The sequence below is a fragment of the Otolemur garnettii genome, unplaced genomic scaffold, assembly GCF_000181295.1.
Source record: "Otolemur garnettii isolate 467f Iridium unplaced genomic scaffold, OtoGar3 scaffold00072, whole genome shotgun sequence".
In the NCBI taxonomy this organism is placed as follows: Eukaryota; Metazoa; Chordata; class Mammalia; order Primates; family Galagidae; genus Otolemur; species Otolemur garnettii.
In genome coordinates, this window is record NW_003852467.1 from 5,919,004 (window position 1) to 5,931,908 (window position 12,905).

The following is a 12,905-nucleotide window of genomic DNA, read 5'->3' on the forward strand; positions in this document are numbered from 1 at the left end:
GAATTTATTTTTTTAATGTGACATCAGCCTGGCCTACAATATGTATTTCTTTCCTAAGGAATCATGGATAGTAAACTCATGCTAAAATTACTATCGTAAATTTGCTGATGCAACAGGGAACTGCTTTTGAGAAAACTTCTTTTTCATGCAGCATATATGATATGTTTAGTGATGGGGGGGCAGATTTTTCACAACAGAACTGAACATAAAGCTCCAGATAATATTGATAGTGGGAGTGAATGTGTGCAAAAACAATTTCATTTAGCTAGGGGTTTCCCACGTTTCTCCTTCAGATAAAGATGGAAGATTTCTGTAGTTATATGTACACAGACTGTTTTAGGTGAATGAATATTTCATATATCCAAAAGGCAGAAAACAGCGATTCCAGGTTTATGGAACTGAGTTATTCATTCTTGATGCCTGGCACTCAGTGTTTGTCACCTACAATAACAGAATGTTACTGTTTTCTGGGATCATTTGTGCCAGTCCAAGGAATAGAGGTATTAGAAGCACCTTCTGAAGGCATGTTGCATGAAATATAAGTTACGATATATTGGGTCAGCATGGAAGAGAGAGGAGATTGAATGATTGTGATATCTTCACAGTCTCTCATCAGTTGTGCAGTAGAGTCAGATTTAAATTTAACTTTGAATTGCCTAGCTAAACAATTAAAATTGATCTAGTTTGTGAAATATTTTTTAATACCAACTGAATTCTTTGAACTTGATCCTGTCACGAGTCTAACTAAAAATATTAAATGCTTTCCCATTTTTTCAGCCTGCCATCTTTTATCAAATCTGTTTTTATTCTTCCACTGCCCATCAATTCTTTTTAATTTAGCTCTAAAGCAATAACAGCAGTCCTAGATCTTCATTACTACAGTTCTTAAGAAATTTGATTTCATGCCTCTATTTTGGTAACTCAGAAGAATGGGAATAAAGGGAGTCTCCTGGCTCTTCAAGAAGAGAAACATCCTTTAAGAAACAGTTTACTCTTTGTCTTTTGGGGGGGGGGGCATTTCAAGTTCTGGGGAGCTGGAAGTAATAGAAACAGGGAGAACCACATGGAGATTGGGGGGCAAGGATAGACCCAAGCATTTCTTCCTCCCTGTGTTAGTTCGCCAAATATTTAGAGTATTGTCCAGTCTCCTGACCAGGCCTATGGGAGACTTGGAAAGACACAAACAGGTTCCAGCCCTCAGACGGTGCTGAGCAAGCATAAATGGATGGGATGGGCAGGTTTGGGGGGACTGAACCCAGAGGGACAGTGTGAGCCTGGAATTGGGGAAAGGGCTCTGAGAAGAGCTCCCTTGACTGGGCTAGCATTGAGGGAGTTGGGAACCACTTGAGCTTTCCCTTTTTCTTAAATTGTGGGAAAATGTGCACAACGTAATACTCTGTCTTATTAAATTGTTCCAAACTACATGTCTCTTAACTTTAAAAATTCTTCTTTTATATGCTTTGATCCTGCTTTTTAATTTTCTTATTATTAATTTAATTTTATTATTTTTGTTGTATTTAATTCATTAACACTAACTTTAAATTACATATTTTAATTAGCTATTGAAATCACATGTTTTATGAAATAATATATTGATGTAGACTTGCGCTGCCGCTCTACAGCCTCTGCATATTTTATGGAACTGTTTTATTCAAACTCTTCACAGTGATTTTCTACATCAGTGTCTTTGTCATCACAAATTTTCATCTCTATGATACCTGAGACCTGTGACTTCTTCGGCCCACTTATGAAGCTCTCACTTTTAGCCAGTTCCTTTATGAGCTGAAATAAAGACTTTTTTTTCTCCTTCTGGGGATGTTTTAGGAACACTTTAGAATCCAAGACACCTTTAAGCCTAATCTCCTCCAAGTTACTACCTATTTGGGACTCATTAACTGTCTCACACAGATTCCTGGAATCCCTCAGTCCCATCATTTTTCTCTAAATATTCATCTTCTTCATGTTACATCTGCTACAAGAGAGGTAGCATCATGGATGTTGCTACAGGGGGATGAAATGAATTCAGTCCAAAAAATAAAAAGGAGACAAACTGCAGAAAAGCTGTAATTCCCACCCTCTCCCCCCATGAACTGGTCTCTTCTCATCAGTAGAATCAGAGTGCAGCTAGATACCCGATTTGTCCAATGCTCGTTCATGTACTTGAAGATCATCATGGTGGTATTAGTAAGGGTGCAGATCTGTGAATTTAAAAACTTGATTTCTAGCCCTGACTCTGCTATCAAATGATTGTGTGGCCTTGGGCAAGTCACTTAACCTATAAACACCTTAGTTTATCATTTATAAAATAGAACTGGACTAGATAATATCTAAGGTTCTTTTTAGCTCTCAGAATCAGTGAGTGCGCCTCATTCAATGGTCTTGCCCATACTCGAAAATCTAAGATCTCAGCTTTTGTTTGAGAATGCTACCTTTATTGTTTAAATTCCCTATTTTAATTATTAACATACCACGAATTATTTTTTAACTATAGGAATTTTATTTCCCACTATTTAATTAGCTTCAGATATGCCCTCTCAATTCACTCCATTTTTCTAGGCGCCTCTTTAAAGAGCTTAAATCTTGGTATATAATTTAGGACTATTATTCTTCCTGGCCCAGTGATAAGAGATTTAAAACAATAGATGGAAAAAATTAGAAGAAAGATGAGTATGTAGACCTTAAAAGACTCTAAAGTAATAAGTTTCTTTGAATGAGGAATTGCTTAATTTCTCAAAGGTATCTCTGAAATTTTCTGGGGAACAATTGTCTCGATAATTATAATCTATTTGAAATTATGGATTATAGAATTTTCCAAATATAAATCCAAAATGTTAACCTGCAACACAGGGAGAACAAGGTTCATAAAATAGACATTGTTAGTAAGCGGATCATTAATGCCATTGTGTTGTATTATTACCCATTACTATTATCTAAAACATTCTACTCAAAACAAATTAATTTGATGCACAAGGTTCAGTGGACTTCGTGCCCTGGCTAATGCCATTTATGATCTGAGATGCCATCTTGTTCCAAAAATAACAATGAAAATAAGCTTCCAGTGACATTGCTTTAACCAGTCCCCATTTTTCCTCTTTCTTATCTTGTTTGTATTGACTTCCATTCAAGAGTTTTTACCACACATACCCAGCTGCAAAATCAGGTGTCTTCTCTGGCTATATTTTTTTCAATGCTTGGTAATTTTTCCTTTTCAATTCTGAGATAAACTGATCATCCAAATAACAAAAGGTTTCTATACCAACAGCGCAGTTTCTAGTTGGTGTTTGAGTTGTGCACTCATCCTTGAGGTTTTAAGTCATAAACAGCATCTTTTGCTCTAGATTGCAAATCAGGCAGTGTTTGTGCCTGCATCCTGACACCCGCTTTTCCTATGAGTCTAAGAACCTTGATTTTGATACTTCATACTACATGTTTGTCTGGTTTATTAGTCCAGAGCAGACATTGTTGTTACAGTTTTCATATTCCCTCTCCCTTGGGTCTCTCTTATTCTGCCAGCATCTCTTTCAGATTATTTGATTACGGCTTTCATTGCCACTGAAAAAATAATCACCAACAATGTTCAACCTGTTACAACTGCCTTTTCTACTCGCTGCCATTTTGTAGTTTTTTGGCCTACTGTCAAACTCATGAAAATTTCAATATAATAGCCTTTAACCAGCTGCTGCATTCTGTTAGGATTTCTTTCACCTTTTTAAGTTGTATACTCCCATATGGGTAAACCAAACAGAGCCAAGAGCTGGGACTCTCTTACTTTCTTAATGAGTTTGAAAAGTATTCTTCTGTGTTCTGGACTGTCAAAAGAATTTAGGAATCCCAAACTTGCATGCAGGATGTTCAAATACGAGCATAAGAAATATCACAGTGGGTCAAACCAACAGGGCACCTAGCATAGAACTCTTTCCCAGATGAAAATACCAATAGTTATTTTGTTAGTTAACCTACTAATTTTTGCCTAAAAAATTCAGATCCATTGTGACCATTTCTTAATAATGGATTGTAAATCAACTGGCAATGAGTTCATCCTATGGTGTCTTTTTTTTTTTTTTTTTTTGAGACAGAGCCTCCAGCCATCCCCCTGGGTAGAGTGCTGTGGCTTCACTGCCCACAGCAACCTCAACTCCTGGGCTCAAGCGAGTCTCCTGTCTCAGCCTCCCAAGTAGCTGGGACCACAGGCTCCCGCCACAACACCTGGCCATCTTTTGGTTGCAGCCATCATTGTTATCTGGCGGGCCCGGGCTGGATCCAAACCCGCCACCCTAGGTGCACGTGGCTGGTGCCCTAGCCACTCGAGCCACAGGCGCCGAGCCATCATATGGTATCTTAAACAATTTCCATTTCCCATCTCAGCCTTGTCTTAGGAATAGGTTCCACAAATGTACTGACTTTTATATAAATAAAGGAATGTTTTAATTTCTCTTTAATCTGCATCATCTAACCTCAAGGAACAACCCCAATTAAATGCTTGGAATTCAGTAAACACATTTCTATTTACCCAGACTTGACTTTAACCTCATATCCCCCCACTAATGCTTTTTCATTTTCATCTTCCCAGTCTGAGAAACTCTAATCCTTTTTAGTCTTTTAGTCTGTCCTTGACTGAAAGATAAGCTTCCCCTTGATCATCTTAGTTGTTTTTCCCTGGATCTTTTCCAGCTCTGTTATATCTTCCTTGGGATATTGTGACCAGAATAGCCCAAATATTGGTTATGAAATTTTTTAGCATTTTCTGTAGTCACCACTCACTCTTGAAGAAAGTAAATGTTATTTGCTGTCTCCCATTGGTACCGGAATTGGAGAAACCAATTGAGATCATAACCTGTTCTACATATATTAGTTCTAGCTGAAGGTTGGTTTTCTGCTACTTTTCTATAATACCAGCTGAGGTACTTGACCTTATATTTTTGCCAGCTGTCCCTTAGGAAGGATTTGATTTTTAGACAAGCTGGTCCTTTCCTCCTTCAAAGACACTGCAGTTGCTAACTAATGGGAAGAATTCACTAATGAAACTTGGTATTAAACCTGCTGACTTAATCACCAGTAGTGCATTTTATCGGGTTCTCTTTCTAAATACCTCTGAAACACTTCACAGAAGAGCAAAAAAGGGGGTTCTGGGAAACTTGCTAATTGTTTAGCTTTTTTTTTTTTTTTTAATATGCAATGCTGAAGAAGCATCTCATGTCCAAAGGAGTGTCTGTCTTTTCCTACTGGCTATTTCTCTGTTATATATACATTTGCTACATAGGTTGCTTGATGACCTCGATCTACCCTTTTCTCTACTCTCAATCCCCAGCATGTTTCCACAGCCATTTATTTTGCATCTGAGTTGCTTATAACTTTCTAGTGGTTCCTACTTACCAAAATGTGAAGTAAGACTTAACCTGAATTAACAGTTAATACAGTCAACATTTCTTATTATGTTTGCTACCTCTGCTGACAAAATTGCTGGTTTGAGTTCTGACTCTCCAGTCTTCTTATAGCCTACAGTTCCTTATCTCTACCAGGATGAATATTTGATTCTCTGCGTGGAATTGTGGCCATCTGTCTAGACTCACCTTTTGGTATTTCCATCATTCTGTACCCTACTGGTCTATATTCTGGTTTGTAGTCATGGATCTTGCTCTGACTTTTAGTACCAGTGTCCTCTAATTTTAATAGCATCCGAGTCTTGGCACTACCCACTCCATACTGTATTTCCTCTCTTCTTATTTTCTGGGCAGTTTTTCACATTCCAAGAACTTCCCATGTTTAGAGCATATCTTGCCCTCATCCTTGCTGCAGCTCCTATTTGTATGAGCAGTTGCTCTAATTCAGCAGTTCTCAACCTGTGGATGGTGACCGCTCTGTAACAATGAAAATACATTGCGGCATTAGGAAGGTGTAGAACCACTGCTGTAATTCAAGTTTTGGTTAGTTTATTTGTTCCTGTGAATTATTGATTATTATTTTAGCATCTATATTTATATACAGAGGTAGCAATGGTTAGCAATTCCTTAGCTTTAACAAAAATTGACCAGCTAAGAATTTCTGTGTTGGCTGATTCTCATGTATATTTCCCTTTAAAATATGCCTTTTAGAAGCTAACAAGACAATATTAAAATAGTAGGAATTTTAAGAAGATCAGGCTTCAGAAGACTTGGAAATCTAGTTCTAGCTTTGCTGTTAACTAGCTATTTGACCAATGGTGAATTGCTCATCTTCTGTAGACCTCAGTTTCTCTTTCTGTCATTTTAGGAAGCCGAATTGAGTGATACCAAAGGTCATTTCCAGTTCTGACATTCTCTGATTTTATAAACGTTGACTTCAAAATAGAAATTGTTTGTGACAGTTTCCAGAGAAGTGAAAATGAATCTTCATACCGCCCTTGAGGATTCTTATTGCACTATCAATCTTATCAGGATAGAAAAGACAAATAATATTAAACCTTTCACTTAACCATTTAGCACCATTGATGATGGGAAGTGGATGTAACAGAGAATCAACTGTCTAATTTGAGCTGTCAGTCTTTGAGGGTGCTGGTGAATATCTCTGGGTAATTAAATTTTTGAAATCACTGCCAAAAGCCCGGTGCTCTGACTTTTCAAAAGGCTTTAGTACACAAAGATAACCCAGAGGTCAATCTTCTCTGCTGTGCTTTCTTCTCCACAGTTTGATGGTTCCAAAGGTCAAATTAGCTGAGTCTCATTAAGCTCTGGAACCGGATGAAGGAATAGTCAGTAATGCATAATTGATGATATAATCATGAAAACAACTCAGGTTAAGATATTAGCTGAAAGAGAGTGAAATGGATGCCAAAGTGTTATGCAGAGTACTAATTCTAGCCTTTGATTTTATAGACCTTGTTGCGAGATGTAAATGTTGGTATTGCTTGTATCTCACAAGTTCGTTAAAAACTCACATCCGGCTCAGCGCCTGTGGCTCAAGCGGCTAAGGCGCCAGCCACATACACCTAAGGTGGCGGGTTCGAATCCAGCCCTGGCCCGCCAAACAACAATGACAGCTGCAACCAAAAAAATGGCTGGGCGTTGTGGCAGGCACCTGTAGTCCCAGCTACTTGGGAGGCTGAGGCAGGAGACCGGCATGAGCCCAGGAGTTGGAAGTTGCTGTGAGCTGTGATGCCATGGCACTCTACCCAGGGGGATAGCTTGAGGCTCTGTCTCAAAAAAAAAAAAAACTCACATCCTTCTTTGTAATTTCATAAACTGGTTCATATAATCTTGATCAAAATAACAGGCTCCATGAGGATAGATATATCGCTTTTTCTAGCAGAGTGCCTCGCAGCTAACAGGTACTCAGTAAAGATTTGAATGAATGGATGGATGAATGAACATATATCAATAATTCTATGTGCTTTACAGTCTCCTGACTCCTTTTACCTTTAGAAAATCTTCTAGTACTGAATGTGGTGGCTCATGCCTGTAATCCCAAAACTTTGGGAGGCTAAGGCAGGAGGATTGCTTAAGTCCAGATGTTCAAGACCAGCCTGGGCAAGAGTAAGACCCTGGTCTCCAAAACATATATACCCATATGTATACTATATACATAACTATAGGTACACCTATAATTTCAGTTACTCAGGAGGCTGAAGTGGGAGGATCACTTGAGCCCAAGAGTTTGAGGTTGCAGTGAGCTATGATGACACCAGCCTGGGCAACAGAGTGAGACTCTATCTCAAAAAAAAAAAAAATCATCTGGTGTCTGTGTGTCACTTTAGATTTATAATTCAAATACATTTCTCATATCCTCCGAACATCAGTGTTAGAAAGCATGCTGAGTCTTTGATAGCGTTTCTCATGTCACGTACAGTGTGGTACATAAGAGACCATCCTTAGCATGCATGTCTGAATGGTACATGCAAAACCTAAGTTCTAGATTCTGTTCTGTCTTTAACAAACAATTTGACTAGGGACATAATTCAGCCCATCTGGGACTGAGTTTCTCCATCTACAATGAAGAGGTCAAACTAGATAATGCCTGAGGTAACTCTGAGCTCTGGCTTTTTTTTTTGTTTCAGAACTGGGGTCTTGGTTTTTCCTAAATGTCATTCATGAGGTATATTCTGGCTTTCCAGTGGTCAGTAGAGCTTTAAATTGATCAGCCAGTGGGTTTCACTGAGCATTGTGAATAGGACCTACTTTTTGGGCTGGGATCTAGTAGCCACTGAGTCCTAAGAGGATGTCATAGATGACAAAATTTTATTTTCTAAAAAATAATATAAGCCAGGTGCTGTGGCTCACGCCTATAATCCCAGCACTGGGGAGGCCAAGATGGAAGGATTGCCAGAGCTCACAGGTTTGAGACCAGCTTGAGCAAGAGCGAGACCCCATCTCAAAAAAAAATAGCTGGGCATTGTGGTGGGTGCCTATCGTCTTAGCTACTTGGGAGGCTGAGGCAGGAGAATTGCTTAAGCCCAAGAGTTTGAGGTTACTGTGAGCTGTAATGCCTTGCACTCTACTGAGGGCAACAAAGTGAGACTCTGTCTCAAATAAATAAATAAATGAATAAAAATACTATAATATTTTGTGTATTATATACATTGCTGAAGGGTGGCAACATATGTAAATGTATATACATATGTGGCAGCTAATGTAATGTTGCGTACAGGCAAAAAGCTATTATATCATGGTATATATTATACTATATCATACATACAATATAGCATAGATGTTTTTTGCCTCATTCATGGCACTTTTGGGAATATGAGAGTGAGCATAGAACATAGTCAAGTCTATTTATTCAAAAGAAAAGAAGTAAATTATTTCAGCTATTCCTTCACTTTCTTTCTCCAACTTTTGTAAACATGCACTCTCTTATATAATCATATGGTAGAAAAATACAGTAGTAGAATGAAATGAATCTGCTTTTGAAACCCAGATTTATTATTATGACTGAGGTTGGGCTCTGCTATTTGAACAATTTACTTAAGTTGACACCCATTCTGCTTCATGGCAAATAAGGAGTCATTCGAGAAATGCTAATTGGCTTTCTTCTCTCTTCTGAAACTAGATTGAAGTCCAACTGACCTCTACTAGATACTGAGTGTTGGATTTTTAGGAAAACACTCATAGAGATACAGCCAGTGTGAGCGACATACTTAGAATTTTTTCTAGGACCCAAATGTGCCCTTGATCAAATTAGTTGATTTACATTTTTAGAGTTCCCACATAATTTGGGGTATGTGTGAATTCCCAAACATTCCTGAGCCTCTCCTAGGCTTCTCTAATTGCTTTTTATCCTGTCCCCCTGGGAAGTAGCATCCTGTTCCATTCACAAAGGTCAGCAGCAGCAGCCCAGACAACATTTTAAAATAACTTAATAACCCTGAACTGCCTCTCCCCTTTGGATAATTTCCTTAGAGCATTAGTCCTTTGAACACTGACCTGGTTGCAGAAAATGTCCCTTTCTCAGCAGGAAAACTCCAAATCCCATTGAATCTTCCCCTCCTTCATTGCAGGGGATAAAGTAGGGAAGTAGGGCATGGGGAGAGGGAATTAAATACTTCTTTTGGGAAGAATGTTAACATGTTACCTATCTATCTATCTATCCCCATAAATAGATAAATAGATAGAGAGAGATTCTTCTTTTTTAAAAAAAAAAACTCTGAAAGCATTGTATAAATCTTTGCATGAGATAAAAAAAAAAATCTCTCCTTTTCTCAGCAGACTGGAAAGCTCCTAAGAACAGATACTAGAAGGGGCTTAGCCCATTGTCAGCATTCAACAAATGATCACGTCTTCTGTGATGTCATTAACTCCTGGGGGAATGAATCTAAGAAACGCCTGTGTTATTCCTGAAACTTTCAATTACTTTTTCTGTTTTTCTTTCTCAGTTTATCCACATCTGTCTTGCTCCCCAAAGCCACTGCATGTCAGATAGTCAGTGCAAGGTGTAATTTTTAACTTACTGCTTTGTTGTTTTAGAGGGAATTTTTTTTTTGTTTTCTTTCCTTTTTGTTTGGTCTATTTTTCTTGGTCTTAAGCAGTCTAGAAAGCATGTATCTCATAGTTACAGTCTACTTAATCTCCTAGACAGGAAGAAGAGCAAAGTTCAAGGTGTGCCTACTATATGCTAAATGATAGACTAAGTGTTTCACTGTGTCTTCTTTTTTAATTCTCATAACAACCCCAGTTATTATCCAATGAAGAAGAAACAGCTGAGCCTCAAAGAGGTTGGTGGCTTACCCAAGTCGCTTTAATAATAGGGCAGAGAATTTATATTTAAAATCACCATATCATTATCATCATTATCTCAGTTGTTGCTCTCAACTGTTTCCACTTCCTAGTACTATTGGTTGAAAAGTGGTTATCAGTATAACCAAATGCAGCCAGTCTACCACTGAGGCTGCCGTCTTGGGTATTGCTACCAGTACCCTATTATTCCTTCTCTGCATTGTTCGTGTTTTTCCCTGCTTTATCTACTCAATCAAGTTCTTCTATCACTACTGTTTTGCAGAGATGTACTCTTTTCTGTTAGGGGCAATAAAGAGGAACAACAAAAAATAAAACCAAAATGAAACAAAACCCTGGTCAGCCCTGATATAACCACTTTTCTCTCTGTATATAGATTGAGAAAGCAAAAGATTTCTGAGTCATATTCCACTTCATCTGAGTTTCCCTAAGATGAAAGCATGGCCAAGACAAGTAATCTAATAGATGCCACAGAATGTGTTTCTCTTCATACTTCCGATTGTAAGTCTTTTTGAAAGGTAGGACATGGCCAACACAGGTATACTAGACCAGTTCTAAACGATCCTTTGGAACATGTGTCCATGCCCTTGAATTTGACACCATCCCCACCTTCCAGAACAAATAAAGTCATCCTTCCCATAAACTTCAGGCCTATAGTTCCAATCTTATTAGGCCAAAGCATTTGGCCTATGGCTATAAGTCATGATTTCCCCAGGTGTTGAGCACTGGGTCACTCCATGTATTACATATAGCACATCTCATCTTACTATAGAAAGATGGTCTTTACTTTTTATTATTATAACTACATGGTCACAAAGAATTATTTCCTATAGTTTCTCTCCTAATGACTGAAAATCACCAAACCAGTTTGGGCAATTAATATCATTTTGAACATAAACAACAATTTATATTGTCTGAAGATTTAAAAAAAAAAAAACTATCTGAACATCTAGTCACCCTGTACTCCAGTACTAATCTATACGTGCTTTGTCAAATAAAGGCCAGATTATCTATTTTTCCTCACTCTTAATTATATCAATGCTATAGAAAATTTTCTGCTGGGCAAGGTGGCTCACACCTGTAATCCCAGCACTTGGGAGGCCGAGTGGGTAGATTGCCTGAGCTCACAGGTTTGAGACCAGCCTGAGCCAGAGCAAGACCCCATCTCTAAAAAACAGCCAGACATTGTGGCAGACGACTGTAATACCAGCTACTTGGAAGGCTAAGGCAAGAGGATCGCTTGAACCCAAGAGTTTGAGGTTGCTGTGAGCTAAGATGCTGTGGCACGCTACCAAAGATGACCAAGTGAGGCTCTGCCTCAAAAAAAAAAAGAAAGAAAATTTTCAACCCCAAAACCATCAAATAATAAGAATGAACCCTACATTCATGAACAGGAGGGTCTGAGCAGAGCAGGCACAGCAAAAGTTCAAGGTGGAACTATCTTTATACCTACAATAAAAAAGTCTGTGAGCATTTTACTTACAAAACATACATAGACATATGTGTGTGCATGTATATATATATTTGTATGTATGTATGTGTGTGTATATAGATATAGATAGATAGATAGATATGGAGTCGGGGGTGGAGGGTGTTAATAGCAGGTTGTGAATCATTCCCTGGGGGATGTGAAGGAAATGAATGATTTCAACATACCACCTTGTAAACATGCTAATGACCTCCCAGACCTACTTGTTAATCTTGTTAATGGTGTTTAACTAGCAGAAAGGTACCTGAAAGTCCCTATCAATAAAATACTTTTTTTAGGATATACCTGGTCTGCTAGGTTGCTTATGGTAAACAAAGCTGAAATTTATGGATTTCTGGGTCATGGCTGCCTAGAGAATGAGAAATATTCACATGAACATTTTTCAGTTTTTGTAATTAACAGAGAATAAAATGCAGGCCTTTTGGAGCCGAAATGATTTCCTTTCAATGTCAGTATTTCTGTATAAATTTTTCTTAAATTATCAGGATTGGGGTTTGTTTTTGTTTTTTTGTTTTGTTTTGTTTTGGCCGGCCTGGGTTTGAACCCACTACCTCCAGCATATGGGCCAGCACCCTACTCCTTTGAGCCACAGGCACCGCCCTGGATCAGGGTTTTTTTAGTTTAGGGGGAGTTTGGTTGGTCGTTTTGTTTTGTTCTGTTTTGAGACAGAGTCTTGTCCTGTTACCTGGACTAGAGTACAGGAGCATCATCATAGCTCACTGTAATCTCAGATTCCTGGGGCCCGAGCGTTTCTCCTATCTCAGCCTTGGTTATTCTAAATAACCCCACTGGGATTATACTTGACTGAGTCCTATTTGGGAGCAATATCTAGCATCGGCTCATTCATCTTCTCTAGTTTAGTTGTTCGAGAGCAGACTATGCTGTAAAATGCGTGATGGGTTGGTTGCCTGGTTGGACTATCCTGTAAACTGAAAATCTTTAAAATTTATTGTTTTGAAGAAATTCTTTTTAAGTGAATGTGTTCCTTTAGCGGCACCTATTGCCAAATTTTTGAAGGATATTTTAGGAAAATGCCTTCAAATCCTCTTTATCTCAATACCCATAGGCTACCTTTAGGAGCCAAGGTTGTTCAGTTAGTGCCTATGTCTTTTTTTTTGGCCAGGGCTGGGTTTGAACCCACCACCAACGGTATATGGGGCCGGTACTCTACTCCTTGAGCCACAGGCGCCACCCAGCCTGTCTTTTTTTTTTTT

The 12,905-nt window shown here is 38.5% G+C and overlaps 1 protein-coding gene across 1 annotated transcript in view; it reads left to right on the forward strand.

Moving 5' to 3' along the window:
• DMD (dystrophin) overlaps positions 1-12,905 on the forward strand; it is a 2,307,273-nt gene that overhangs the window by 2,079,418 nt on the left and 214,950 nt on the right. The gene's annotated exons all lie outside the window — the stretch shown is intronic.